This window comes from Megalopta genalis, chromosome 14 (assembly GCF_051020955.1).
Source record: "Megalopta genalis isolate 19385.01 chromosome 14, iyMegGena1_principal, whole genome shotgun sequence".
Taxonomy (NCBI): Eukaryota; Metazoa; Arthropoda; class Insecta; order Hymenoptera; family Halictidae; genus Megalopta; species Megalopta genalis.
In genome coordinates, this window is record NC_135026.1 from 8931309 (window position 1) to 8958654 (window position 27346).

The 27346-nt window shown below is 42.3% G+C and overlaps 1 protein-coding gene across 4 annotated transcripts in view; it reads left to right on the forward strand.

The window, feature by feature from the left end:
• LOC117225653 (uncharacterized) overlaps positions 1-27346 on the forward strand; it is a 1038968-nt gene that overhangs the window by 191255 nt on the left and 820367 nt on the right. For all 4 annotated transcript variants that reach the window (XM_076526304.1, XM_076526306.1, XM_076526305.1 and 1 more), the window contains exon 4: positions 13286-13321. The gene's annotated coding sequence lies outside the window, so the exon portion shown is untranslated. The remainder of the gene's footprint in view (positions 1-13285; positions 13322-27346) is intronic.

Genomic DNA, 27346 nt, shown 5'->3' on the forward strand with positions numbered 1-27346 from the left:
ACCGTCGTTTAAAACCAGATTCTGTCGCGGTCCACTTACACGGGATCAGTAAGATGTGTTTCTCCTTGGACGCCCCTCGGCCGTCCGCCCCACCCACTTCGTGTAATCTCTCCGGTCCACGATCGTCGCCTGTAAATCAACCGTGAGTAGGGACGTTGTGTTACACCTCGAGTGGATGACCTCATTACTTCTTTACAAGGGGCCGCTCGATGTTCCGTCGCGGCTCTGCACGCGAGTCCAAAACCTTATTTATGTATATTGCGCACGGTCCCGCGCGGTCCCTTGAATGTTTGACAAAGTTTATGTCGCGCGCGTGTCCCCGCTCGCCCCCCCCCCGCCCTCGGCGAATTTATCAGGACGCGTTATTCCGTAAATGCGACCCGGGAATTGCGTTTCAATTAGCAACGATGCAAATCGCGACCGAGAGATCTTGCCACTTCGATAACTTTCGTTCGATATCAGGAAACCGTAGTTAACACCGTAGCCGACGCTCCACGACTTTCTGCCTTCTATACTTCCTGAGGACATTCTTTTCTTTTCCCTAGATTCCTCCTTGGAACGTACTCTAGTCAAGTCCCTAGACTCTTGCAATGATACTTCTCTAAATATTCTCCATGATACTGTCTCGAAAGCTTACCGTGATAGTCACCTTGATATTTCACTGAATACTTTTCCAGATATTTCCCTAGTTACCTTTCTAGATATTTATTTTAAATTTCAGCTGGATACATTGCTGGACACTTCCGCATATACTTCACTAGAATCTTCTCAAAGTTTCAGATAGATACATTTCTAGATATCAATTTCTGCAGATACTTCCTAGGTGCTTCCCTAGTTACTTAGAGACTTTATTAAAATTTCAGCTAGATACATCCGGCACTTCCCCAGAATTATCTCCAAAATTTCAGATAGACACATTTTTAAATATTTATTTTCCTAAATACTTCCCTAGATATTTTAATAGACACTTCTCTAGATACTTCTTTAAATTACCAAACTCTTCTCAAAGTTTCAGATAGATACATTTCTAGATATTTATTTCTGCAGATACTTCCTCGGTGCTTCCCTAGTTACTTTCCTAGAGACTTTATTAAAATTTCAGCTGGATACATCCGGCACTTCCCCAGAATTATCTCCAAAATTTCAGATAGACACATTTTTAAATATTTATTTTCCTAAATACTTCCCTAGATATTTTACTAGACACTTCTCTAGATACTTCTTTAAATTACCAATTAGGTATATTCCTAGATACTTCCCTAGAATGTTCTCTAAATTTTCAGGCAGATACATTTCTAGATATTCATTTCCCTGGATATTTCCCAGATACTGACCTAGTTACTTTTTTTAGTAATTTTTCTAGTAACTACCCTAGACACTTCTTTAAAATTTCAGCTAGATACATTGCTAGATACTTCAGTATATACTTCATTAGAATCTCTTCAAAATTTCAGATAGATACATTTCTAAGTATTTACTTCCCCAAATAGTTTCCTAGATACTTCCTTTATGGCTTTCTTCTCTACACAATTCCCTAGAATCTTCCATTCTCCTGGCTTTCTCTAAACTCTTCCCTGGAATCTTCCCCTTCCACTTGTCTTTCTGGATACTTGCTTTCTTCTCTTCTAGATTTCGCCCCAAACTTTTTTCCTACCTCTTCCTCTTGCTATCCGCAAACATGTCCCTAGGTTTTTCCCTAGAGTTACGGAGTTCCCCGGATTCTCTATAATCCTCCGTTGCTCTAGATAACTTTTTAAAACTTTCATTAGCATCTTCCACAATCCCTAATTATAATTTGATTAACGAATCGGATTCATTGCCACGGAATACGTTGTAATTCAATCTAGTCCTGAAAAGCGTTGTCCGAACAATTTTGTTTTGAGGTTATGCTACGAACATTTTAGTCATACAAAATGGCATGTTCTCCCATCACACAGTCAAAAATAACGTTTCTCGTGATTATGTCCAAAATTTGTCGAATCAGGTGTGTTGTTTTGACCCCGAATTTGGAATCAGAGTTCTTGACATATTTCTCTTTTTATTTGGCTGTCTTATTTTGGCGCTGTTTCAAGGTTTTAGGTTATGTTACAATAGGCCGTTGAATTTTTATCAAGTGAAATATCTGTACGAACATTTTAATAATCGTGCTAATTAGCAAATCATTCGTGAAAAAATCTTTTCGTTAGTTTTGATATTCTAATTGGTAGAAAAGCAAACTTTTGCAAGAAACCAATTTTTGCTGGAAACATTTTTTTACCAGGTCATCTGAAAATGTCGGAACAGCCATGGTTTGGACACGAGCGTTCAGTGACGAGCGCGCTTACCCCATCACTGCATACCGAGGCGTCGAAACATCGTCGGCGTCTATCTGTTCAAATGATTGTACACGCGAAGGTTGCAAGAGGTTGCAAATAAACTCAGCATCCTCTTCTCGGCAATTGTTTAAACTTTCATAAGAAAAATATGCAACGTCAACACTGTTAAGAGTTTTTCTCTTTTCAAAGTCCGAATCGTTCTAATGTTTCTCGATTGATTTCCGAAACGTTTAACTTTACTTGGAATTATCTGTTTCGTCTCTCAGTTTTATTTATATCCGAAACTTTGTTTATATTCGTTTAGTTCGCGACGCATTAGATTCAAGAAACTAAATGCCGGCCGCAGAACGCGGCTCTCCAAGCCGTTGCGCGAAGGCCGTGAACGGGGTTTCACGAAACCGGCAACACCTGCGTACGCGTCCCTTATAATTCATCGGGCCGTCGAAAATAAAACGCCACTTAAACCACCGTCGCGTCGGATCGGCAATTAATTTGCCCGGGAGCCCTTCTCCCGGTGTTAAGGAGGCAAGGCGACCGGCCGATCGCGAGCAAGAGATCGAATTTACGAACGGCCGTGGAGCGGCTGGGAGCGAGCGGAGCGGGTAGCGCGAGCGGAGCGAGCAGAGCCTCCACTAATGAAAACATCTTAGCGGCAAACGACAGCTCTTAAATCGCCTTAAAGCCTTCCACGTTCTCTCTCTCGTTCTCACTCGCTTTCTCTCGCCCTCGCTCACTCGCTCTCTCTAATCTTAAACCTATGTTAACCACTTAACCGCGACGCTCTAACCGATTGACAAACTCTCAGCCACTTCCCGGCGCGCGTCGTCGCGAGCTCTTTCCGGTGGGACCGTTTTATTCCTGTACGAGGGGACACCGGCCGGCGGGTATCGATCGCCGAAAATAGGATCCGGGAATTCGAGACGGCACCTGTGAGATCCTCGATTTTTTGCTCCCGCTCCCTGCCAAGTGCACCAATTAGCGAGCCATTAGCCTTTTTCCGGAAATCCACGGAAGAGAACACGCGGCCACGACTACTTTAACGCTGCGACTATTTCCGGAAATTGTCCCCGGCCGTCTCCTCTGGCGAACGCTATTTCTACGTACGCCGAAAAATTTCGAAAAATCGTCGCTGGTAAGGCACTGTTTTCGATCTTATCGAGTTGGTGTACAAAAGTTCGGAAACTAAAGTAGTGGTAGAATTAAGTCACGTTATAGTAATCGTTTGAAGTTCGACGAAGATCGCAATTACTTTTGCACCGACCGATTCGAATATGGAATTAGCATAATCTAATTTTTGTTCGGATATAGAAGAGATCATGAAATCACGTTATAGTAATCGTTCGAAGTTCGACAAAAATCGCAATTATTTATGCACCGACCGATTCGATTATGGAATTAGCACAATTTAATTTTTGTTCGGATAATAGAAGAGATCATGAAATCACGTTATAGTAATCGTTCGAAGTTCGACAAAAATCGCAATTATTTTTGCACCGACCGATTCGAATATGGAATTAGCATAATCTAATTTTTGTTGGGATAATAGAAGAGATCATGAAATCACGTTATAGTAATCGTTCGAAGTTCGACAAAAATCGCAATTATTTTTGCACCGACCGATTCGAATATGGAATTAGCATAATCTAATTTTTGTTCGGATAATAGAAGAGATCATGAAATCACGTTATAGTGATTGTTCGAAGTTCGACAAAAATCGCAATTATTTTTGCACCGACCGATTCGAATATGGAATTAGCATAATCTAATTTTTGTTCGGATATAGAAGAGATCATGAAATCATGTTATAGTAATCGTTCGAAGTTCGACAAAAATCGCAATTATTTATGCACCGACCGATTCGATTATGGAATTAGCACAATTTAATTTTTGTTCGGATAATAGAAGAGATCATGAAATCACGTTATAGTGATTGTTCGAAGTTCGACAAAAATCGCAATTATTTTTGCACCGACCGATTCGAATATGGAATTAGCATAATCTAATTTTTGTTCGGATAATAGAAGAGATCATGAAATCACGTTATAGTAATCGTTCGAAGTTCGACAAAAATCGCAATTATTTTTGCACCGACCGATTCGAATATGGAATTAGCATAATCTAATTTTTGTTCGGATAATAGAAGAGATCATGAAATCACGTTATAGTAATCGTTCGAAGTTCGACAAAAATCGCAATTATTTTTGCACCGACCGATTCGAATATGGAATTAGCATAATCTAATTTTTGTTGGGATAATAGAAGAGATCATGAAATCACGTTATAGTAATCGTTCGAAGTTCGACAAAAATCGCAATTATTTTTGCACCGACCGATACGAATATGGAATTAGCATAATCTAATTTTTGTTCGAATGATAGAAAGGATCATGAAATCACGTTACAGTAATTGTTCGAAGTTGAAATGAAAAATTCCCATAATTTAGTTCTGTTTGGATAATAGAACAGTTACTTAATTTCTAATTTATTAATAGTTGATTTCTTAAGACCCGCTCCTTCGGATGATTAGACGTCTAAAATCCATAAGTCCATAAAACGCATTGATTTGTAACACAGGACGTTTCTAGGCCGTTCGTATGCTGTTCACAGGCCGTTCATCGTCTTTAAAACGTCCCAAATTGGACGTCCTTTTAACGTCTGTAATAAGACGTCTGAAAGACTTCAATTTTTAGGGCTTACGACGTTCGGACCCAAAATGGACGTAAAATGAACGTTTTTAAGACGTCCAGTGCTTATTGGGGTTATAGTAACCGTTCGAAGTTCGATGAAAATCGCAGTAATTTTTTCACTGACTACTTTAGATGAAAAATTTTCATATTCTAGTTTAGTTCGGATAGTAAAACAATTACTTAATTACTCGAAAAATCGTTCTAGTAGATTAGATCACGTTAGAGTAATCGTTTGAAGTTTTTTAAATGTCGCAATAATTGTTACACCAATTCATTCTGAATAAAGATTTTGTGTAACGTAGTTTAATTCGGATAATAGAATAGCTACTTAATTAATCAATTATATTATGGTACATCGAACCATGTTATAGTAATCGTTTAATGTTCGCTGAGAGTCGCAGTCATTTTTGCGCCGATCACTTTGAACGAAAAATTTTCGTAATCCAGTTTGGTTCGGATAATAGAATAGTTCCTTAATTATTGCGAAAACCTGTATACTATATAAATCGTTCGTATAATCGGTGTAAAAATTTTCCAATGAACCAACGAAAAAGCATCTGCATAAGGGACCACCAAAAACCTGGCACCATAAACAGTCCGCTTAGTTTCGAGTTTACTGAAGCTGAAAGACGTCGGAAAAAATTCTGTTGAAGCACGCAGTTAGGTGAATTGGTGCCGGGTAGCGTCGCAGTAATTCGCAAACGTACGGAAAAGTTCTGTAGGGAATCTGCACATGCCGCGGCAATTACGCAATGCAAACTTAATAAGGGGCGGATTATCAGATATCATAGGACGTGTATAAGCCCTATCCGCGTGAAGTGTAATCAGCATTCCGGCGTGCCGGTACAATGAGAATGCTTTTTGGCAAGCTTCCCTCCCGGCAAATGAGTTAAATGAGCTTATACTTTATACTGCAAATGGTCTCGTTAATTTCGGTTCAGTCGGGCAAAAAATAGCGCGAGCTGCAGCCGTCTAACGATGCTGATCGTTCGTCGTGTCGCGGGCCAACTATAGAACGGTAATCTGTGTTTTCATTAAAACATTAGCCGCAGTTCGCGAAAGATCCGCAGCGAGTTTCAAACACACATGCTGCCCTCTGATTGGACTAAGCAGATTATGCTCATTTAGAAACGCGAATTCCCAAAACGTTCGTTAAAGAGGACCTTTGAATCTCTTGAACACAGAAATTCGAAAATGAGCTTCCGAAATCGAGTTAATAAAGCAAAAATTGGTTCGTTTGAAAACAGTCTGGTACTTCGGTTGTATGAGAGAATGAATGATTGCCAAAGTTTTAGTGGATAGATGGTTCTTTTTTTTTCTAAATCTGGCGATTATTTACGAAATTGGATTTTCATGGTATTAAAGCATGTTGTACTGCTTGATATTTTGAACAACTTTTCCCTTTGCGACAAATGCCGATCTGCATTAGTTTCTGAGATATTCACGGAGAACTGTAGACCTAACCTAGACCTAACATTGACACAAAGTGTACTTATAACGATATCAAAATTTATAGTATCTGTCAACAGTTTTTAAAGTGCTTTCAACGTTATAGGTATGGATTAGGTCTAAGTTAATTCTAGGTTAGGAATAGGTCAGGTCTAAATTAGGTATAAGTTAGACCTGGGTTAAATAAATTTGTATAGTGTTTTGAGAAATGCTAAATTTTTGTGATGTAATTCCCAGTTTTCAAGGACAAATTCGGATAGATCTGTATTATGTCTAGGTTAGGCCTAGATTATATCTGAATTAGGTGAATCTGTATAGTGTTCTGAGAAACGCTAATACTTTGTTTTGTTCTGTTCGATTTTCTTAGTCACAGTAAATTGTAATGACAAATTCGATTAGGTTTGGATTAGGACTAGGTTAGGACCATATTAGGTCTAGGTTAGATCTAGTTTAGTTCTACGTTAGGTCTGGATTAGGTCTAGGTTAGATCTCGATTAGGTCTAGTTCAGATCTCGATTAGGTCTAGTTTAGATCTCGATTAGTTCTGGATTAGATCTACGTTAGATCTGGATTAGGTCTAAGTTAGGTCTGGGTTGGATCTGATGCCTCGCTGAAATTTGTCAAGTTAATGTTTGATATTAAAAAAGTGACAACCCCATTTATGGATTTCAAAGCAAACCGTACCAAAAAGAATACAATTAACAATTATACACTGCGCGTGTGAATCTAAAATTCGGATTCATGTTCCGAATCTTTTGTCCGCCGCCGTGCTACCTGGAGTTTGAGAATCACTGGTTAGCGACACAAAATAGTGATTTCCCCTGAAACACATACTCCCCGATGTAACTTCAAGCAGTAAGGGGAATCAGAACACGTCGGACATCTTAACGCGGCCGAACACGAACACGTAGAACCGTGTCGTACCCTAGTCAGACAGTAGATTCCGACTTGCGACATTACCATAATCCGGCTTAATCTACTTACTTCCATAAAGCAGACATTGCCGAGGCCGTCCACTTGCAGCGCACTCTCGCCGTCGCGTCGCGGCTCGGCTCGGCGCGGCGCTCGGTAAAAACCTGAAAAAAGGAACGAGACGGTCCTCTCTCTCTCTTTCTCTCTCCGCCCGATCCCGGTAAATGTACATTTAATGTTTCGAATGATTATTCTTCGCGAGCGTGTACTTCGTCGCTGGGATCGGTGGGCGCCGAATGAAAAATGATGTTACCCGGCTGCTGTCACTTTAAATGCATATTTAATCTTCGTACGGCCGCTCTTATATAATTACTTTGGAAATGTTGCATGCGTGCAAACGATGATTTAATGTATCGCAGTCGGTATTACGGTCAATGATTGATCGCGAGCATCGCCGGCAAGAAAATCTTGAAGAAGACGTTCGCTGCCCGATGACTTTCCCGTTGCACGCGGTACGCATCGCGAGTGGAACAACCTTCGAACACGCCGAAGACACTCTTTCTTTCTCCGAGCACTCGGAGTCGCCACGAAGGTCCGCAGATATATAGTCGTCGGCGACGGTTAAGACGCTCGAACGGCCTTGGAGATTCGCGAGAGTATCGCGAGAAGATTGCGTGCGAAGGGAGTAGAGCATCGACGAGGTTCGAGAAAAGGGACTATGGCGGGCTGTTGGATAAGGTATAAAGCAGATGGAGCCAACAAGATTCGCACTTGCGAACGCGCAAGTGGTCGTGGACGTCCTCGAAAGCTCCGAGAAAGTGGCCTTGACACGGGACGAAATTGAAATTAATTCACAGAAACGAAAATTACGATATTTAAAACCGGGGTCAAAATCGACCCGGGCGCCGTCATCCGATACGTGAACGCGTCGACCACGGAAGCCTAGAAACGCTCATCCCCCCACTCCGCCGTCGGAGCGCGCTAACGCCGCCCGGTTCCCGGCACCATTAAGTGGCATCGATTGCCACGAAGATAGCAACATAGTGGCTCCCGTCTGAATATCATCGCGAGATCGCCGATAAACAGGTCCGAAGAATCGAACCCGCGGCAGGTCCGTCGGGCTGCTCCGGGCACCGTCAGGAATCCCGCAGGTGAACGATCGTCGATCCGGCGATAATTTACTACCGTCGGATCCGCGTCCGGGCTGGAAAGCTAGAAGCGACAAGCCGAAAGAAGCGGCGGGAACGAGGACGGGACAGACCGGAGGAGGCCGGGGTTGCGTTCGCTCGAAAGAGGAATAGACATCCCCGCCGTTGGGCGGGAGGGGGGACCGGTGGGGCGACGGGGAGACGGCGTGGAACGGCGGCCCGTGGCCACGAGGGGTTGGGGAGACGGCGAGCGGGGGAGCAGAAAACGAACACAGCCAAGAGGGTGGGGTGCGGCTGGAACGGGGCGGAAGATGAGGAAGAAGTTAAGTGGGTGCACCTACGCTCGGTAAAACAGACCGGTCTCCGAATTGAAGCTGGCAGCGGTCCAGCCTAATGGAGACTCTTAGCGTAATTAAACGTAAACACATTCGAGGCGTCACGCTAATCTGAATGCTTATCAAGGTCCGCTGGTGTTGCCTCAGGGCCGTGTCTACCTGGCCTGTGTTCATCCTTCGATGTAAGAGCGGGCGCGGCGGGGGGCTAGAGAGGGTTGCCGGCCGAGGGGCAGCCGAGGACCAGGGTCCGGAGGCCTAGCCTCCTCCGTTCCGGGGCTTGCGGGAAAATGGTCCTGTCTCGTGCCGGGCCTCCCTATCGCGTTGTTATTAAGCGAAGGATGTTTCTATTATCCTTCGGTGTATTTGCCCCGACCGCCTAGATAACGCGCCACGTAAGAAGCTTATTTCGCCGCCCGGCCGACCGGAATTAATGGCAGGGATATTTTAATCCCGCGGGACGAGCCGGAGTCCCGCGACCGTCACGGCCGCGAAGGTGCCGCCGCGACGGGAGAAATCGGCTGCCGGGGATCCCCTCTCAATGAAGTCTCCGATAACTCCCACCTGGATTATTTCAGTTCCGCGATAAACCGGCATGATCCATGAATTAAGATAACGCGGACGACATCGGCGACTTCTTCCCTGGATCTTCGCCGGAACCGGCCGGGATTGCGGAGGACACCTGGTGGGAGGTGCTTAGCTCTGTTCCTGAGACATTCTATGTGGAAAGAGCTTCTTTGATTATATTTCGCACACTTCGAACCGTCATAGCATTGTGAACGGTGCGTTTATGCAAGGTGTAGCACGGGGGCTCTTTAGGGTCAGGGGACAGTGCGTCGTTGAGAGTGTTTTGATGACACTCATTGATACGTTGAGAAATGGGATTGGTAACAAAATCTGGTTGTTTGGAAGGTACCAAAAGATTGGTCTAAGGAGATAGTGGGAGGCACTTATGCGTCCTTGTACATACAAGCTTGTGATAACCCAGGTCTAAAAAGATGGTTGGGGCACTAATGCATTCTTATCCATAGAACTTACTGATGAACCGGGTCTGAAAAGAGGCTTGATACTAATGTATCTGTATTCATAAAACCTTCAGATGGCCTAGGTCTAAGAAGATGATGGAGACACTAATGCTTCCTTATTCGTACAACTTTTGGATGAGCTAGGTCTAAAAAGATGGTTGGGGGTACTTTTATGCTTCCCTGTCCATGGAATCTTCAGATGACCCAGGTCTAAGAAGATGGTGGAAGCACTAATGTCTCCTTACCCATAGATCTACAGATGGGCTAGGTCTAAAAATATGATTGGGTCCACGAATACGTCCTTAACCGTGTAAGCCTCAGATGACCCAGGTCTAAAAAGACAGTTGGAAATATTAATGAATCCTTATCCAAAGCTCCCTCAGATAACCTAGGTCTAAGAAGACGGTGGGGATCACTGAAGCATCCTTATCTTAAACAGAATTCCCTGCACTACTGTATATACATGTCTGCTTTCTAGACAATAATCCCCTTATGGCTCCCACAGAGCTGGTTCAAGGTCAGGATTGTATTCATAGTCGAATCTCATTTGAGATAATAATAATGGCGTAAGTCACATTTTCCTGATTGCGAGAAACAGGGAGTGTTATTGTTTACCGATCAAATTTATTGTTTACCGACCAAATTTATTGTTAAGACAATTTGGAGTTGAGTAGTTTTGATATTGATAAAAATCAAACGACAAAAAGTAATACAACAAGAATTCGTACAAATTGGTACGCGCTATGTAATTAGTATACCTTCAACGATTATGGTTAATCGATCAAGTAGCGTTCGTTTTCTTCAACTGCAAAGCAATCGCAACGAAGAGTACAGAATTTACATAAATTAATTACCGTCTAAGCGAACTTGCGCGAAATAACCAACTCAAGGAGATGTCAAGCACGTACCGAAGACGCCACCTGGATTCATAGTTACTTCCATTCTTTTCCCCAGCGAGCAGTCCCCAGTTCTGCCTTCACGGCGTCGATCTTATGTCCGCATAATTCGCGTAGATGGCGTCTTAAGACCGCGCTGAAGACTCGACCGTGAATGCAGTGTCCATACAGGAAATTCTGCGTACGCGACGCGTCGGACAACTAAATAGCCAATCGGAAAAATAGATGAGGCCCGTCGTCGGCCAACAAACAGTGTCCAAATTGCCTAATCAATCACACAAGCCCGCGTAGCGGCGGCGGCGGCTGCGTTGGTTGGAACGGCCTAGCGGCTGCATAGCAGAGGTTAGGGTCGCTGATGGCTCGGCGTGATGCGCGGAGAGCGGCCGGGCGGGGAGGGGAGCGGAGTTGGCGGAATTTAAAAGCGCTTTTAGCTTTTAGCCCGGGCGATACCGCTAAGAAAACGTTTTAGCGGATTTCATTTGCCCGTCGTCGCGCTCTCTCCTCCGAGACGATGGATCCCGGAGGAGATTGCGAAGGGGCCGGGGGTGGTTGCTGGGCTGGGAAGGGGGAAGAACGAGGAGGGCGAAGACGGGAAAAGGGTGAGAAAAAGAGGCGGCGGTTGGTCGGAGGGAGGCCAGCAACACCGGTTATTAAGTAGATGCTACATCGGCGGATGAATATTTAAGACGATCAACAAGTTGCGGATTTTTCTTTAATCAGCCTTTAACCACCGAGCGGCGCGGCGGCGGCGGCAGCCCCTGGGCTCGTTCACGCCACTTACTCGAATTATGGTGGGAAACGATTTCGCGGCGCTTACGCGGAAAAGGCGCCTGCAGACCGTGGCTCTTTTCGCCGTCCCGCGTCTCGCCATCGCCGCCGTCGTCGTGCCGCGACGCGACGCGGCTCCGCCGCGTTTATTTATCGTCGATTTATTATTCGCCTAAATACGGGGTGGGGGGAGATCGTCGCGATTAATTGCCGGCGATTGCTTCTGCCTCGCTTGCCCTCTCGCCCCGCGGCACCCACCCCGCGGCGGTCGAAGGAATTAATATCGACGGGTTCGGACGGGGCGGGGACTTTTAATGATCATCGGTAATGGAAAATGCGAACCGTATTTTTACCCGGACCCGATTGTTAATGGAAAATTCTCCGCTGTCGACGCTCCCGTCCCGATTATACGCGGTTCGATACCACCCTCCCTCCCGTCCGCCGCGGCCGGGAAGTTTATAATTATTATATCACAAAGCCCGATCGTAATCGATCGACAGCCTCGTCAAAGTTAGTTAGCTACTTATTAGAAATTGCTCGGCCGCCTGCTGGCGAGTTAACTTTTAACTGGGACAGAGACCGGAGCCACCATTTCCATATAGAACTTCCAAAGGAAATACAGGGTGTCCCATGATTATGTTAACACTCGGGAGAGGCTGATTCCTGAGGTCATTTGAGGTAACTTTGTCCTTAGCGAAAATCCAATCCGCGGCTTTGTTTGCGAGTTACGAACGAGAAACGCTGATCAGTGAGAGGCGAGAGCTCGGCGAAGCGGCCGAGCCGACGAGCGAACGAAGCCCAGTTCCGCTCATTGGCTCGGCCGCCTGGCGCCAGCCGAGCTCTCGCTTTCCATTGGTCGTCAGCGCTTTTCGGTAATAACTCGCTAACGATGCCTCGGAGAAAATTTTTGTAAAGGAAAAAGTTACTTCAAATGACCTCAGGAACCTCTCATTTCGCGGAAGCACCATAATTTTGGGACACTCTGTTTTGCTGAGATAAAATACTCTAATTCATGTTCATATTGTCAAAACAAAATATTCTATTTCATGATTTAATATTGCCAAAACGAGATACTCTATTTCATCCGTCAAGAATCACCCCTTTCCGAGTGTTAACATAATTATGGGACACCCTGTAGTGTGAATCCTTCCACATTGTCCCTCAGCTTGGAAACAAAAATGGACGACTTGGAGAGAAGGTTGTTGACAATCGGCAACTATAAAAACGTGCCACGAGGCTCGAATAATCCTATCTCCACACATTCCAAGTTGTCCATTTTCGTTCCCAAGCTGACGGACAATTTGAGAGAATTTACTGTCTTGCTATAGCGTAGTTGGATTGGTCGCTTATTCATTAATTGGGGCCTGTGCTATTCAAGCTCTATCGGTAAAGGGGCGCCAAGGTCTTCCACTGCGCTACGAGGATCTTCAATATTCATCAAGGTTCATTGAATGAGAGCCAAGCACAGTTAACGACTCGGGGTAGAGACCAGAGTCTAGCTTTCGACCCATATGACGCACCGAGGTCCTTGAATAGCTACCATCTATCGAATGAGCTTTGAGACATGTTAGGTTAAGTCAATCAGTTCCTTCGAAAGAGTTCTTGGACCTTGGTGTCGAAGGTGACTCAAGCTGGGGAGATGGTTTTCGATAAATTACGAGATTGATGCCTGTTATTTTTTGGATCAATTGTTTGAACAAATTCAATTGTTCAACGTTATTGCATAGGCTCACCAACTGCTTTTTCTGTTTCAGAATTCTCTCTGCACTGAACTCGACCTTGTAGACTTGGTAAGTGAACTTTCTAGTTATTTTTTAGACTACAGTAGAACCTCGATAATCCGATGAACTATATGAACGTAACCTAACGTTCGATTAACTTAACCTAACTTGTTGGCTTCTTCATTATCTGAACATCTATGTCCACGAATTGGTCCGGATAATTGAGGTTCTATTTTCAGGAAGACTTTCACTTGTAATTTACAAGTTTCGGAACTTTTTAATAATTTTAGTACTGTTTCTTGATCATTCTTTTATCAGCAAAGACTCTTAACAAGATCGAATTTCTAAGGTGTCCTACATTAAAACATACAATCTCTACAAACTGACCTAGACTAGGATCATGGAAGCCTATACTATAAGATCATCATACAAAAATCTTGTAGCTAGGAAAGACCTGTTGTGAAATTCCTAGGGTCTCTTAAGAGTTGCGTTAGGATTGGGTCATTACTGCTTCCCCTAACAATTTTAGCATCATTGTTCCTTGCTCATTGTTACATCATCAAAGACTCTTAACAAAACCTATCAGCTGATACAAATCTGTTACTAAATTTCTAAGGAGCCTCGTGGATTAGGATCTCCAAATACATCAGGTCATCAGGTCATCATTCCAAAACCTTTCGGCTAGCAGAGACCTATTTTCAAATTCCTGAACGGTTTTGAGTATTGGATCACTATTCTTTCTGTCATATTTATCAAAACTTACGATTCTGATAGTCAAGTCTGATTTATAAGACTGTCTTAAGCATGGTCATAAGTGGGGTTTTAATAAAGAATGGGTATAAGTATAATCTTAATTACGTATGGTCATAAGCATGGACTTATTCAAGCATGGTCATAAGTGTGTCCTTGAGTAAGCATGGTCATAAGAATGGCCTTAATCATACATAGTCATAAACATGGTCTCAACCAAGCTTGGTTATAAGTGCGGGCTTCATTAAGCATGGTCATAAGTATGGCCTTAACCAAGTATAGTCATAAGTATGGCCATAACCAGGTATAATCATAAGTATTGTCTTAACCAGGTATGGACATAAGTGTGGCCTTGACTAAGCTTAGTCATAAGTACGGTCTTAACCAAGCCCAGACATAGCTATGGTCTTAAATCTCACCTAGACCACAACCTACCAATGGACCACTTCTAGGTCATCATTCTACTCCAGATTAAACCCAAAATGTCCAACGTATCCTTCATCTACGATTATTCTGTCAGCCACCAGCATCAATCTAAACCAACCCTTCTCCGAGTGATTAGCGTCTAACCGAAGCCAGCAATATTGCTCTCTTAACAAAATTCATCAGCAAATACAGATCTATCACCAAATTGCAAAGGCGCCTGATGAATTAGTATGTCCACATCCAGCAGCGTCAGGTCATCATCCCAAAACCTTTCAGCTAGCATGGACCTATTCTGAAATTCTTGAGAATTCTTAAGTATTGGATCACTGTTGTCTCTATAAAGTTTGTCGAAACTTAGGATTCTCATACTCGAATCTGGTTTATAAGACCATCTCAAGCATGATCATAGTGATGATCTCAACCATACTCAAGATGCTCTAATAATTAAGATAAACATAAACTCGCCTAAACCATGACCAATCGACCACTACGAGATCAGCATCCCAAAACCTTTCAGCTCTAGCATGGACCTATTCTGAAATTCTTAAGGATTCTTAAGTATTGGATCACTGTTGCCTCTATAAAGTTTATCGAAACTTAGGATTCTCATACTCGAATCTGGTTTATAAGACCATCTCAAGCATGATCATAGTGATGATCCCAACCATACTCAAGATGCTCTAATAATTAAGATGAACATAAACTCGCCTAAACCATGACCAATCGACCACTACGAGATCAGCATCCCAAAACCTTTCAACTATCACTTCAGCTCCAGAACCCAAAATGTCCAACGTGCCCATTGTTCAACTCCATCCTATGATCATTGCGTCTGCCACCAGCATCGATCGGGACCAGCCCATCTGCGAGTGATCGGCGCCTAACGGAGCCCGGCAATGTCCCATAATAGCACACCTGTCTACGGCGGCGTCGACAAAAAAATCTGAGAGCATCGCGAAGGCAGGGACAGAAGGGAGTCGGACCGGCAGTGATTTAAATGTGGCTGGCGGCAAGCCGGGATCGATCGATCCCTCGTTCCCTGTCCATCTACCGGATTGGTTCGTAGCAGCGGATAGGTCGATGGACAATCGGCAAGAATGAAGTTTTATTTGCCCCGTGTATTACTCTTCGTGAGATGGCGTTCCGCTTGGTACGTCCACCCCCGCCCACGGCCCCTCGCCGCGGCTACCCACGCCCAGGACTTCGCAGTTTGCGTTCCGGGTGGTAGTAACTGATTCGGCGTCGGTGATCCTTCGGAGCGGCAGTGGAAGGGTTCGCGAAACACTCCGGGCTCCCCGAGGCGGATACTTTTTCTTCGATATCCGCGGGGCCAGAAACAAACAAGATTCTTTATAGACGGAGCAAACCACTCATCCATAAGTACACCCTCGCCTCATCTCGGCCCCCCACCCCGGTCTCTCCGCGTCTTCGGGGCCCGTCTCTGCCTATGCGATCACTCGTCCCGGCAAACTTTCCTTGTGCGTTGCCAGCCCGCCGCTTTCCTCCTAGGCCGGTCGAGGATGGACGGTGCCACGCGTACACACTGATTTCACCCGTGAACACGCGCGTCTCCGGCACGGAGAGCACGGATACGGTGTCCCGTTTTGGACAGAGTGCTCACTTCAGAGGTATTGTACAACGGGTTTTATTGGATAACTCGGACAGTCCCGGTGGTTATGACTGTTTACTGGTGATCGGCCACTTTAGCCGGCACCCTTCTGAGATGATCACCGTACCCCGCGGCGTAATTTTAAACGACTTGTAGGCGATTATGGTGTTTGGTCACTTGTGACACTGCTCCAGTAGTTACTATACTGTTAGATTAATTATTGTATTGTTAGGTTAGTTATTGTACTGCCAGGTTAATTATTGTACTGTTAGGTTAGTTATTGTGCTGTTAGGTTAGTTATTGTACTGTTAGCTTTGTTACTGTGCTACTAAGTCACTTACTGCACTGTTAGATTACTTACTATATTGTTAGGTTAATTATTATACTGCTAAGTTATTTACTGTACTGTTAGGTTACTTGTACTGCTTATAGTTACTTATAGCACTTTGAGATTACTTACTGTACTGCTTGGTCACTTATTGTAGTGTAGTGATTCGTTATAGTACTGTTTGGTTACCTGCTGTACTGCTAGGTTATATACTATAATGTTAGGTTAATTATTATACTGCTAATATAACTATAATAACGACTATAATAATTATACTGCTTATTGCTAGGTACTGCTAGGTTACATACTATAATGTTAGGTTAATTATTATACTGCTAATATAACTATAATAACGACTATAATAATTATACTGCTCTTATTGTACTATTAGGTTACTTGTACTGCTTATAGTTACTTCTAGCACTTTGAGATTACTTACTGTACTGCTAGGTTATACTTATTATATTGTTCGGTTATTTTACTGTTACTTATTGTATTGCTAAGTTAATAATAGTAATAACAATCAAAAGAGTTAATATTGACAAATTTTTAAAAAGTGGATTTTTTCAAACTTCAATCCCTTTCTCCCGTTTTCTCACGTAAGCAAAGCTCGTATCTATTGGCCCGCGCAAATGGTGCGTCAACCGCGGCGGAATTTTGACATCCGACTTTTCTGTACAGTCGGAACAGTCGTTTGGGGGTTCAGTCGGCTGCGGTCAATTTTTCCGCAGGCGACAACACCGTGTCCGCGCTCGCGAGTAACAGTTTCTTGGTCAAAGTTCGACCGCCTATTTCCGAAACACTCTGCGCTCTCGTCTCTCGGCGCACGTATCGGCTTCTATTCGTGCAGTTAGTCGCGTTCGCGCGCGCACGTGTGTGTGAGGTCCATGCGCGCGTGTACGCGGCGCCCGCTGAATGGACGCATACAGAGGCGGGTTGTTTGCTCGCGGCCGCAACAGCTAGCCAAAGTAAAGTAAGCTTTTAGCAGAGTGGCTGATTTATCAATGTATTTATTCCGAGATATTGAATTCATCTAGTTAAGTAGTGCTACCGGTGCCGGGCCGGCCGGAGCACTCCTATAGATATTTTCACCTACCGACCATCGCCATTTTCGCTCACCCCTTTTCTCCCTCTCTCTCTCTCTTTCCCTTCTTCCCTCTCCCATTCTCCCTGTTCGTTATTCTCTCTCTCTCCGCTTCTCTCTCTCTTTACTTCTCACTCTCTCTCTTCACTTCCTTCTTTCTCTTCGCTTCTCTCTCTCTTTACTTCTCTCTCTCTCTCTCTTCACTTCTTTCTTTCTCTTCGCTTCTCTCTCTTTACTTCTCTCTGTCTCTCTCTATCTCTTCACTTCTTTCTTTCTCTTCGCTTCTCTCTCTCTACTTCTCTCTCTCTCTCTATCTCTTCACTTCTTTCTTTCTCTTCGCTTCTCTCTCTTTACTTCTCTCTCTCTCTACTTCTCTCTCTCTCTCTCTATCTCTTCACTTCTTTCTTTCTCTTCGATTCTCACTCTCTCTCTCTCTCTCTCTCTCTCTCTCTTCACTTCTTTCTTTCTCTTCGCTTCTCACTCTCTCTCTCTCTCTCTCTTTTCACTTTTTTCTTTCTCTTCGCTTCTCTCTCTCTCTCTTTCGTCACTTCTTTCTCTCTCTCTCTTCACTTCCCTCCCTCTCTCTTTGCTTTTTCCTCTCTCCCTCTCGCTCCGACTCTCTCTTACTCTCTTTTCGACTCTCTCTCTCTCTTACTCTCTCTCTTCGACTCTTTCTCTCTTTCCAATTCTCTCTCTCTCTCTCTCTGTTTCCCTCTCTTCTATTCTCACTCTTTTTCTCTCTTCCTCTTTTACTTTCATCCTTTCTCTTTCTCTATCTCTCTTTGACTCTCTCTCTCTTTTCCTCTCTCTCTTATTCTCACACTTCCTTCCCCCTCTCTCTCTATCACTCTTCACATCTCTCTATCCTTCTTTCTTTCCTTCTCTCTCTCTATATATCACTCTTCACGTCTCTCTCTTTCCTTCTCTCTCTGTCTTTTTTCACGTCTCTCTGTCTCTCTCTCTCTCTCTTTCCCGGCTCCCACTTTCTTCCTCTCTCTTCCTCCCTCCCGCTCTTTCCCTTTCTCTCTGCGTTCGCTCCCCCGGAATTACTTCCACTACTCGTTCGAACGTCTCTCGTCAACCGCTCATCTCTAAATTGATACCCCACCGAATCAGCATAAAAGCCCGTACGGAAAGCGAAACGCTTGTTTTTTCGTCTCTCCACCCCTTTCGGGCGCCGCCGCACGCGTTGCCCACACCACGGGATCGCTTTCAAATCGGAAGATTACTTCGGCAGACGCCAGTTATCGGAGCTACAACACCGCCGAATTGGGACAAACTCGCTGCTCCCTTTCCGATAAAGCCTACGGAGGTTTATACCGGTCCCCGTTGTTTGCCGCGTTCGATCCGCTTCGTTGGTGCATCGGCCACGACATACTTTGAACGCAAATCGGGATGCACGTTCAGAAACGAATTTTCTTTACGTACTTTTCGAGACGTGTCTCTCAGCTTTGATGCTGCGTGCCGGTTATTATTGTTCTTGTTCTTAATTATATTGTTCTTATTGTTCTTAATTCGCCGTAACACTCATCGCAAATTTGTGACACTTATCGATATAGAAAAATATTGGTTGTAGGGGAGAGGGAATAAAATTTAGGTTATGTCATTTATACCATTTAGGACGGAAATTGTGAATAGTGAAGAGATCAACACCCGGTATATTTTATTGGTTATTGAAGAAAGTGGAGATTGTACCATTTAGATGGAAAGTAATGACTACTACTAGTGACTTTATTGGTTCTAGCGGAAAGTAGGACATTCTACCATTTAGGAAATGTATCGACTACTGGAGACATAGACTCTGTATATTCTATTGGCTTGGAAGGAAAGTAGATAATTTCACTATTCAGAATAATAACACTGACTAGAAGAGAGATGGGCATCCTGATACTGTAGTCGTTCTAGAAGAAAATCGACCAATTTAAAATTTGCCAAAAGTAATAATTACTGGAGACATGGTCACCTGGTACATTCTGTTGGTTCTAGAAGAAAGCAGACTATTCTACAATTTAGGTTAAATTGTAGGTTATAATTTAAGTACAACATTGTACTATTTAGAAGGAAAGCAGTGGCTACTAGTGAAATACACACCCTTATATTTTATTAGTTCCAGAAGGAAATAGACTATTTCATCATTTAGAAGAATATCAATAACTACTAGTAACGTAACCATCCTGTATATTCTATCGGTTCTAAAAGAAAGTAAACTATTTTATAATGTATTGAAATAATTGCAGGTTAGTGGAAACATGGACGTACTTTATATTCCATTGGTACTAGAAGAAAGTAGATTTTAATATCATTTATAGTAGAGTATTTATGTCATTACTACTTTCATGTCATTACCACTAATGACGTGATCACTGTGCACATGGTATTGGTTCTACAAGAAAGTACACCATTTTATATATTTTTTATATATTATATATTATATTATATTATATTTATTATTTTTATTTATTATTATTATATTTATATTATATTATATATATTATTATATATTATATTATTTTTACATATTATATTTTATTATAGGTTACTAGAAACATTACCACCCTGTATATTCTGTTGGTTCTAGAAGAAAGTAGACCATTTTACCATTTCGAATAAAGTCAATAACCACTAGTAAACATGACCGCACTGTATATGGTATGTTGATTATGTCACTGTACACGGTATATTGGTTCGACCAATTTACAATTTGACAAATATGTTGATTACCGTAGGCATATTCTATTTGGTTCCAGAAGCATGTAGTTTATAAGAGCAAGTTTATTTTGAAACATTTTTTGAAGCGAACTATAGGTTAGGATATAATTGAGCGTGTCACTTGAAATGGGACACCCTGTGTATAGGTGCCAAAAGAAAACAGACCATTCCACGTTTCAGCAAGAAAAGCCGCGGAGCGTATGAACAGCGTGCACATTGTAGCCTGACCGGTATCAAGGAACGAATAAATAAACGCGACCACTTGAACCTAGTTTTTGATTACGAGCCTTGTCCGGCTGGGCGGCGCGGCGGCAGCGCCCATCGAAACACCACGGCGGCCACTCGACGCGAGCCTAATGGCAATAATTCCGAGGCCGGACGATATGACTCGGCTGTTCTTCGAAAGCGCGTGGATCAGCTGCAGGTAGATCGACCTGCAAGAAGGAGATAGATCGTCGGATAGGCCGTTGATTATTGCTCGCGCAATTATCCGGGTGAAAAGATAACAATGACAAGGGGTTTGGACGAAACCCGGCTCGCGAGAGGAACGGGCGGAAGGGCTGGGGGAGTGGGAGGGGGGGTAAGGGAGTGAAAGCGAGGCTTCGAGGGGCCTCGAGGTGATACCGATCGGTTGTTTAAATGCAATTATTCCGCGACAGTTTGAGGACGAACGTTTGGCCATTTTCGCGACGGAGTTGTGGCAGACTTCGTTGAAAGTAAAACTGAAGTGTCGTGGAACAGGGGTAAAATAAAAAGGAAGCGTGAGGAACATCGTTTGACCTTGGAAATATTTATCGAAGTTGAACTGTCCTTCTAAGTTTTTCTGCGCCATGGTGGAATTCAAGCTTGTATCCTGGCCAAAAATAATAATAAATAAAATAATAATAAATAAAATAATAATAAATAATAAAAATAATAATAGTGGTAAATAATAAACAGAGAGGAAGCAAACGTTCGAAATGTACTCGAAAAAGTAAACAAAATGTATGAACGAAACAAAAGTGAAAATAAAATAACGCAACAGGAGAAATTAGAGAATAAAGAAAAATAAGTCAAAGGGTGCCTTGAAACAGTGTTGCCAGCCAGTGTCACCAACCTGCGTTGTCAACCAGAATTTTGAAAAATCCCTAGTACTCCGTGCACCAGATGAAAAAGCAGAGGAAGACCAAAACTCATAATTTCGTCGACAACATTGAAAATCCCTGGATCTACAGAAAGACACGTAGAGTTGGCAACACTGTCCCTAAACATAATTCAGATTATTAAGATGATGGTACTCTGGTGCAATTGTGCTTTTTCAGTGATGTTACCAAAAAGTCAATGCGACTGAAGCATTTGTTAGCAGTGTGAAAAATGTGGACAATATAATATACACATTATTAACAACGCCATAAAGTAACCATTCTATTATCCGAACAATTATGACTTTCTGACCAATTCCATTGTTTTCTGGACACGAAAAGAAATTCGTCAGGCGACAAATCGGCAAGCGGCCTAGGTTAGGTCTACGTTAGGTCTAGATTAGGTTTTGGTTAGGTCTGCGTTAGATTTGGATTAAGGCTGGATCAAATTTCGGTTAGATCTAGGTTAGGTCTGGATTAGACCGGAATTAGGACTGTATTAGGCCTAAATTAGAACTGGACTAGGTCTGCGTTAGGCCTGGATAAGATCTGGATTAAGTTTGGGTCAGATCTACGTTAGATCTGGATTAAGTCTGGATAAAATTTCGGTTAGATCTAGATTAGGCCGGAATTAAGGCTGTACTAGGTCTAAATTAGGACTGAATTGGGTCTGGATTATGTTTAGATTAGATCTGGATTAGGTTTCGGTTCGATCTAGGTTAGATCTGGGTTAGGTCCGAGTTAGGAGTGGGTTCGTGCCGGACGTCTTCGCGCCTCCAGATCCATCGGTCGCGGCTAATCGGGACGCATTAAACCGTGCCACAGAAACAATAGATGGCCGCCCGCGGCAGACCGCGGTCTTTAATATCGGCGTGGGTGGGGGCTTCGATCTGGGATAAAGGATCCGGTAAACAAAACAGAATCGCGAAGTTCCATCTTCCGGCTGGAAACGGAACTCCGGGGGCCGGTGATTGCCGCGGTAATTAACTTTCAACTCGTTATCGCGACAAACGAAGCAACAAAAAGCTCGTCGGGAAAGCCGAGCGCGAAACAAGACAGGCCGGTAATCGAATCACGGCGGTTCCCGCGTTCTCGAAGCATCTTCGGGAGCAATCGATCGAACCGGCATCGAAAAAAAAGGAGGGGGAAGCGGAAGAAGCGCGAAGAGAGGCGGAAGCGTTCGTCCCCGAAGTTTTCGCGCAGGAGAAACCGTCTTCTTTCCGTCCAGGTGTGGATAATTGGTGGGTGCGATTGTCAGCCGGTTAAGTCGCGGCGCGCTGTGGTCTCCGTTTCCAAATAGCTGGCCAAAATGCAATTTTCAAAGTATGTAGCAGCAGAACGCAGCTGTAGTGCTGTTTTGTTCAAAATCAACTATACCATGCTACAGTTTATGCAAAATTAGTGGCAGTTTATGTCATCATTTGACTCTTTCCTTACTAGTTTGAAAAATTTTAAGTTCTGAATTTTTAGGATATCTGTCGGGTAATCTAGCTTGCAATTAGTAATTTTTACCTTGGCAATTGTTTATCGTATTCGAATAAATCTTTTCTTATTTTATTTGAGAAGATCTATTCTATATCAGTGTTATTTTTTTGTCCTTGGAAAATTGACGCAGTAGCACCGTAAATTATAAACAAATCTTATTTTAAAGTTTATCCGTGAAGAAACATTTTTTAAACATTTTACTATTAAAATATATTGCACAAGTTCGCACAAAAGCGATGGAAGATATTTTTGAGTTCTCAGTCTCGTTTATAGTATTGATTATACTTTTTATTATTGTATTGTTTATAATAATATTATTTACAAGTGACACATATTTGTATCGCGAGACACATTAATCTTTTGGAAAAAAATCTGTAAAGTAACATTCTTCCCATAAATAATTACAAAAATTGTTTAAAGCTAGGATGCTGGTATTAATCTTTACATTCTGACATTGATAATTATGGCCAAATATCGGAAAATTAATTCACAAAAAGTAAGTCAAGAAGAATGTTTATATAGTGTTAAAGTTTGCACACTGGATTTTTCATAGCACACTCAATTTCGACAACCGCAAAAACGTTTTTATAGAAATTGTACGAGGTTATGTAACTGTGGCCAACTTTTTGAAATGAGGTAAGCACATTGTGGCGGTTTATCGTGATCGGTTCGCGGAACGCGCGATCGTCGCAACGGACGTGTCATTAAACGATCCCCTCGGCTGAGCCCTGGTCCTTGTCATTATCAGAACGAACGGGCGACGCGCGGCCCGTCGATAAATGGTAGCCGGTCGCAAGACATCATCCTGCCACCTTGCCGAGCAAGTTTGTTACCGGTGTAACCGCGTTAACGAAATATTTACATAATTTTAAGCAGCCGGTAAGCGGCCCGTTAATTGCTGGCCACGTCTCAATCGGCTCGGCTCAGTTACAGCCGCGCAATGGTCTGAAATTCGTTGCCGGTGGCCAAAAGTGTTATAATTGTTGTTTCATCGTTTGAGGTTATGTTGCAACGGGTCGTTGGATTCGTCTAGAATAAATTATATTATAATTATTATATATATATATATATATATATATATATATATATATATTATTATATTTGTTCAATCCTAAAAGTTCATTTCTATTATAATTTATTTACCGCACTTAAATTTGACGAAGATTAAACCTAAATTTTTTTTTAACTAACTTTCTTCTATTTTGAACTCTGTTAACTCGTCAATATATACTTTTGACTTTGTAATTAAATAATATTTATTCTAATTTATAATATATATATATATATATATTATAATTAATATTATAATTATATATTATAATTAATTAAATAATATTTATTCTAATTTATAATATATATATATATACATATATTATAAATTAGAATAAATATTATTTAATTACAAAGTCAAAAGTATATATTGACGAGCTAACAGAGTTCAAAATAGAAGAAAGTTAGTTCGAAACAAATTTAGGTTTAATCTTCATCAAATTTGAGTGCGGTAAATAAATTATAATAGAAATGAACTTTTAGGATTGAACAAATATAATAATTATGTTAACTGAGACAACCCACATTGAACACAATCTACATAAATTCATGATATTAATCGATGCAGATTTAGTCTAGCACTGCAACGGAGTACTTAATGATGAAAGTCGCCAAGAAGTGCTGCCAATAGCGTAGTTTGATTAGGTTAGGCTCAATCATTTCTGTACATAACTTTGTTACGTTATTAAATTTTGGAAAGTCTCTTGTTTTACTTATGAAGAAATACATTTTAAATAAATATATTAATCATTCGGAAATGTAATTTTTGAGTTCTAGCTACCAGATTTTTAGAATTGCTACTTTTTAATGTGGCTGTATCATATTGGGACGTCAAACGGTATTGTCAATACCGTAACATTATTAGGTTAGGTGCTATCATTTCTGGACATAATTTTGTTTCGTTATTAAATTTTATACCGAAGGAAGTCTATTGTTTGATATATGAAGAAATACATTTTAAACAAATATATTAATCATTTGGAATTATAACTTTTGAGTTCTAACTACCAGTCTTTTAAAATTGCTATTTTGTATGTTGGCCCTGTCATCTTGGAACACATCTTAATAACTCGAGTGAAGTTGACTCACAATAGTAACCAATATTAACGAATCATAGCTGAAAAAATTGCTCATTAAAAGCCCATAATTGTTCACCAATTATGTAGTTCTAATTGCTCACTTTTCATTTTTGAGCTCTCATAAAAGTCCCTAGGCGTTTCAGAAAAGTTTTTGGATACTTTTGCAAAAGAAAAAGTGAACAATTAAAACTAATTGCTGAGTAACTATAGGCAATTGGAGAGCAATTTTTTGACCTACAGCTAGAGATAGCCAAACAGTGTTGCCAATACCGTAGCATTAATAGGTTAGATTATTTCGTTTCGGTACTTACAATTTATTTTTTAATTCGATATCAATTTATTTTGTTTGATTTATGAAGAAATCCATATGAAATAAATAATCATAAATAATCATAAATAATCATGTGACATCGTAATTTTGTCGCACACATTTTAAATCGTTCGTTTCTATTTTCCGAAAAATCTTCGAAAAGCAGACATCGGGCCATTGAATCCGAATTTCTTGCCACCGCGTGGCGTCCCTTGAACCGCTGGCATTTCGTGAACGGCATGTGTCACGGCATACCTGTCGTCTAGCAGTTGCCAGCTGCTTAATGCCTGTCCTTAGGGTAAAGGCGAGGGATCACGAGGCGCCGCTTTCACGGCTAATTTCGAACGCTTTCTTCTGTCGGTCGTTCCGTTTCTTCTCTCCTTTTCCCTTATCTACGCGCGCACGTCACCGATCCATTTTTTCCTCTGCTTCGACTCCCCTTCTGGAACCGAAGCGCCTCTTCCTCCAGAATCTCAACGAGTTCTTCTATTTTCGCGAATTATTTCGCGAGCGACGAGCACAGTTTTATTTTCTCGACTCTCGCGTTTTTCTTCCACTGTCTATCGCCGTTGCGTTTCTTTTCCTTTTGCCCTCGGATCTTCTTCTTTCTCTTTTTTCCGTCTCTCCCTCTTTCTCGGTCACTGTTAGCGTTTCTCCCTCTCTCTACTCTTTCTTTTCATCGCTCTCTCTCTTTCTCTGTCACTTTTCGCGTCTCCCACCCTCTCTCGCTCTCTCTCCTTCTTTTCGTGTTTTTTACCATTTTCTTTCTTTTCGTCTCTCTCTTCCCCACTTTCTTTCTTTTCGTGTCTCTCTCCCACTTTCTTTCTTTTCGTCTCTCTCTCCCCCCCCCACTTTCTTCCTTCTCGCCCCTTCCTCCTACTTTCTTTCCTTTCGTCTCTCTTTCTCTTCTTCTCCCTCTGTCGCCCTTCGCGTCTCTCTCTCTCTCTTTTCGCCACTCTCTCTCTTCGCTTCTCTCTCTCTTCGACTCTCTTTCTTTTTCTATTCGCCTCTTTCTCTCTTTGCTTCTCTCTCTCTCTCTCTCTCTTCGACTCTCTTTTTCTGTCTCTCTCTTTTTCTTTCTCTCTCTCTCTTTTCCTCTCTTCGCGTCTTTCGCTCTCTCTCTTTCTCTCCCTGTCTCTCGATCACTCATCACATCTCTCTTTCTCTCTCTCTCTTTCGCTATTTACCTCTCTCTCTCTTTCTCTCTTTTTTCGACTCTTTTTCTCTTTTCGACTCTCCATCTCTCTTTCTCTCTTTCTCTTTTCGCTTCTCTCTTTTTTCGACTCTTTTTCTCTTTTCGACTCTCCACCTCTCTTTCTCTCTTTCTCTCTTCGCTTCTCTCTTTTTTCGACTCTGTTTTTCTTTTCGACTCTCTCTCTCTCTCTCTCTCTCTCTCTTCAGCTCTCTCAGTCTCGTCGCGTCTCTATCTCCGCCACAGCTTTCTTCCCTCATCCGTCCGAAGAATTTTTTCTTCGTCGTCTCCTTCCTCCATTCGCTCGCTCTCGACGGCTATCGAGCGACGCTCTCTACACCTGGCCTTCATCGAGATAACGAGAACGCTCGTAAAAGAGCAAGCCTAGGCCGGGAACGTTAATTCACCGGGGCCCGTTATCGGCCCCGCTCGATTAATTGAAATATACGTTTTAAAAGTCGCGGCCGAGATAACGCGCCACACAACCTGTTCCGATGCCGTAAAATTTCGTCAACCGGCTCCTTCGACCGATCCGGATCGTGAATGAAACCGTGAGGCCAGATGAGTCTTTCGCGACTCTCCCTGGCTTGTTTCGTTCGCTGCTTTTGTCAGACGTTTTGGAAAATGGAAATTAATCGAAGACAGTTCAGAAAATCTTCAACTGTTTTCTGATTGATTTCTGCGAATCTTTCGATCAAATTTTTAGGTTATGTGAAAGGACTTTTAGGGTACAGTAGAGACCCTTTTATTCGAACATTTATTTGAACAATTTTCTGGCAAGAACTAAATTTTCTAAATTGTTATATAGCTTGCATTTGTCGGGGTTATAGTAATAGATTTTCATACAAACGTGTACTATCCAGTAATACCAACATTGAAAGCATGAAAAATAAAAATAACTAGACAAAATTCTAATTTAACTTGAAGTCGTTGAAATTAGGGTAGAAGAAG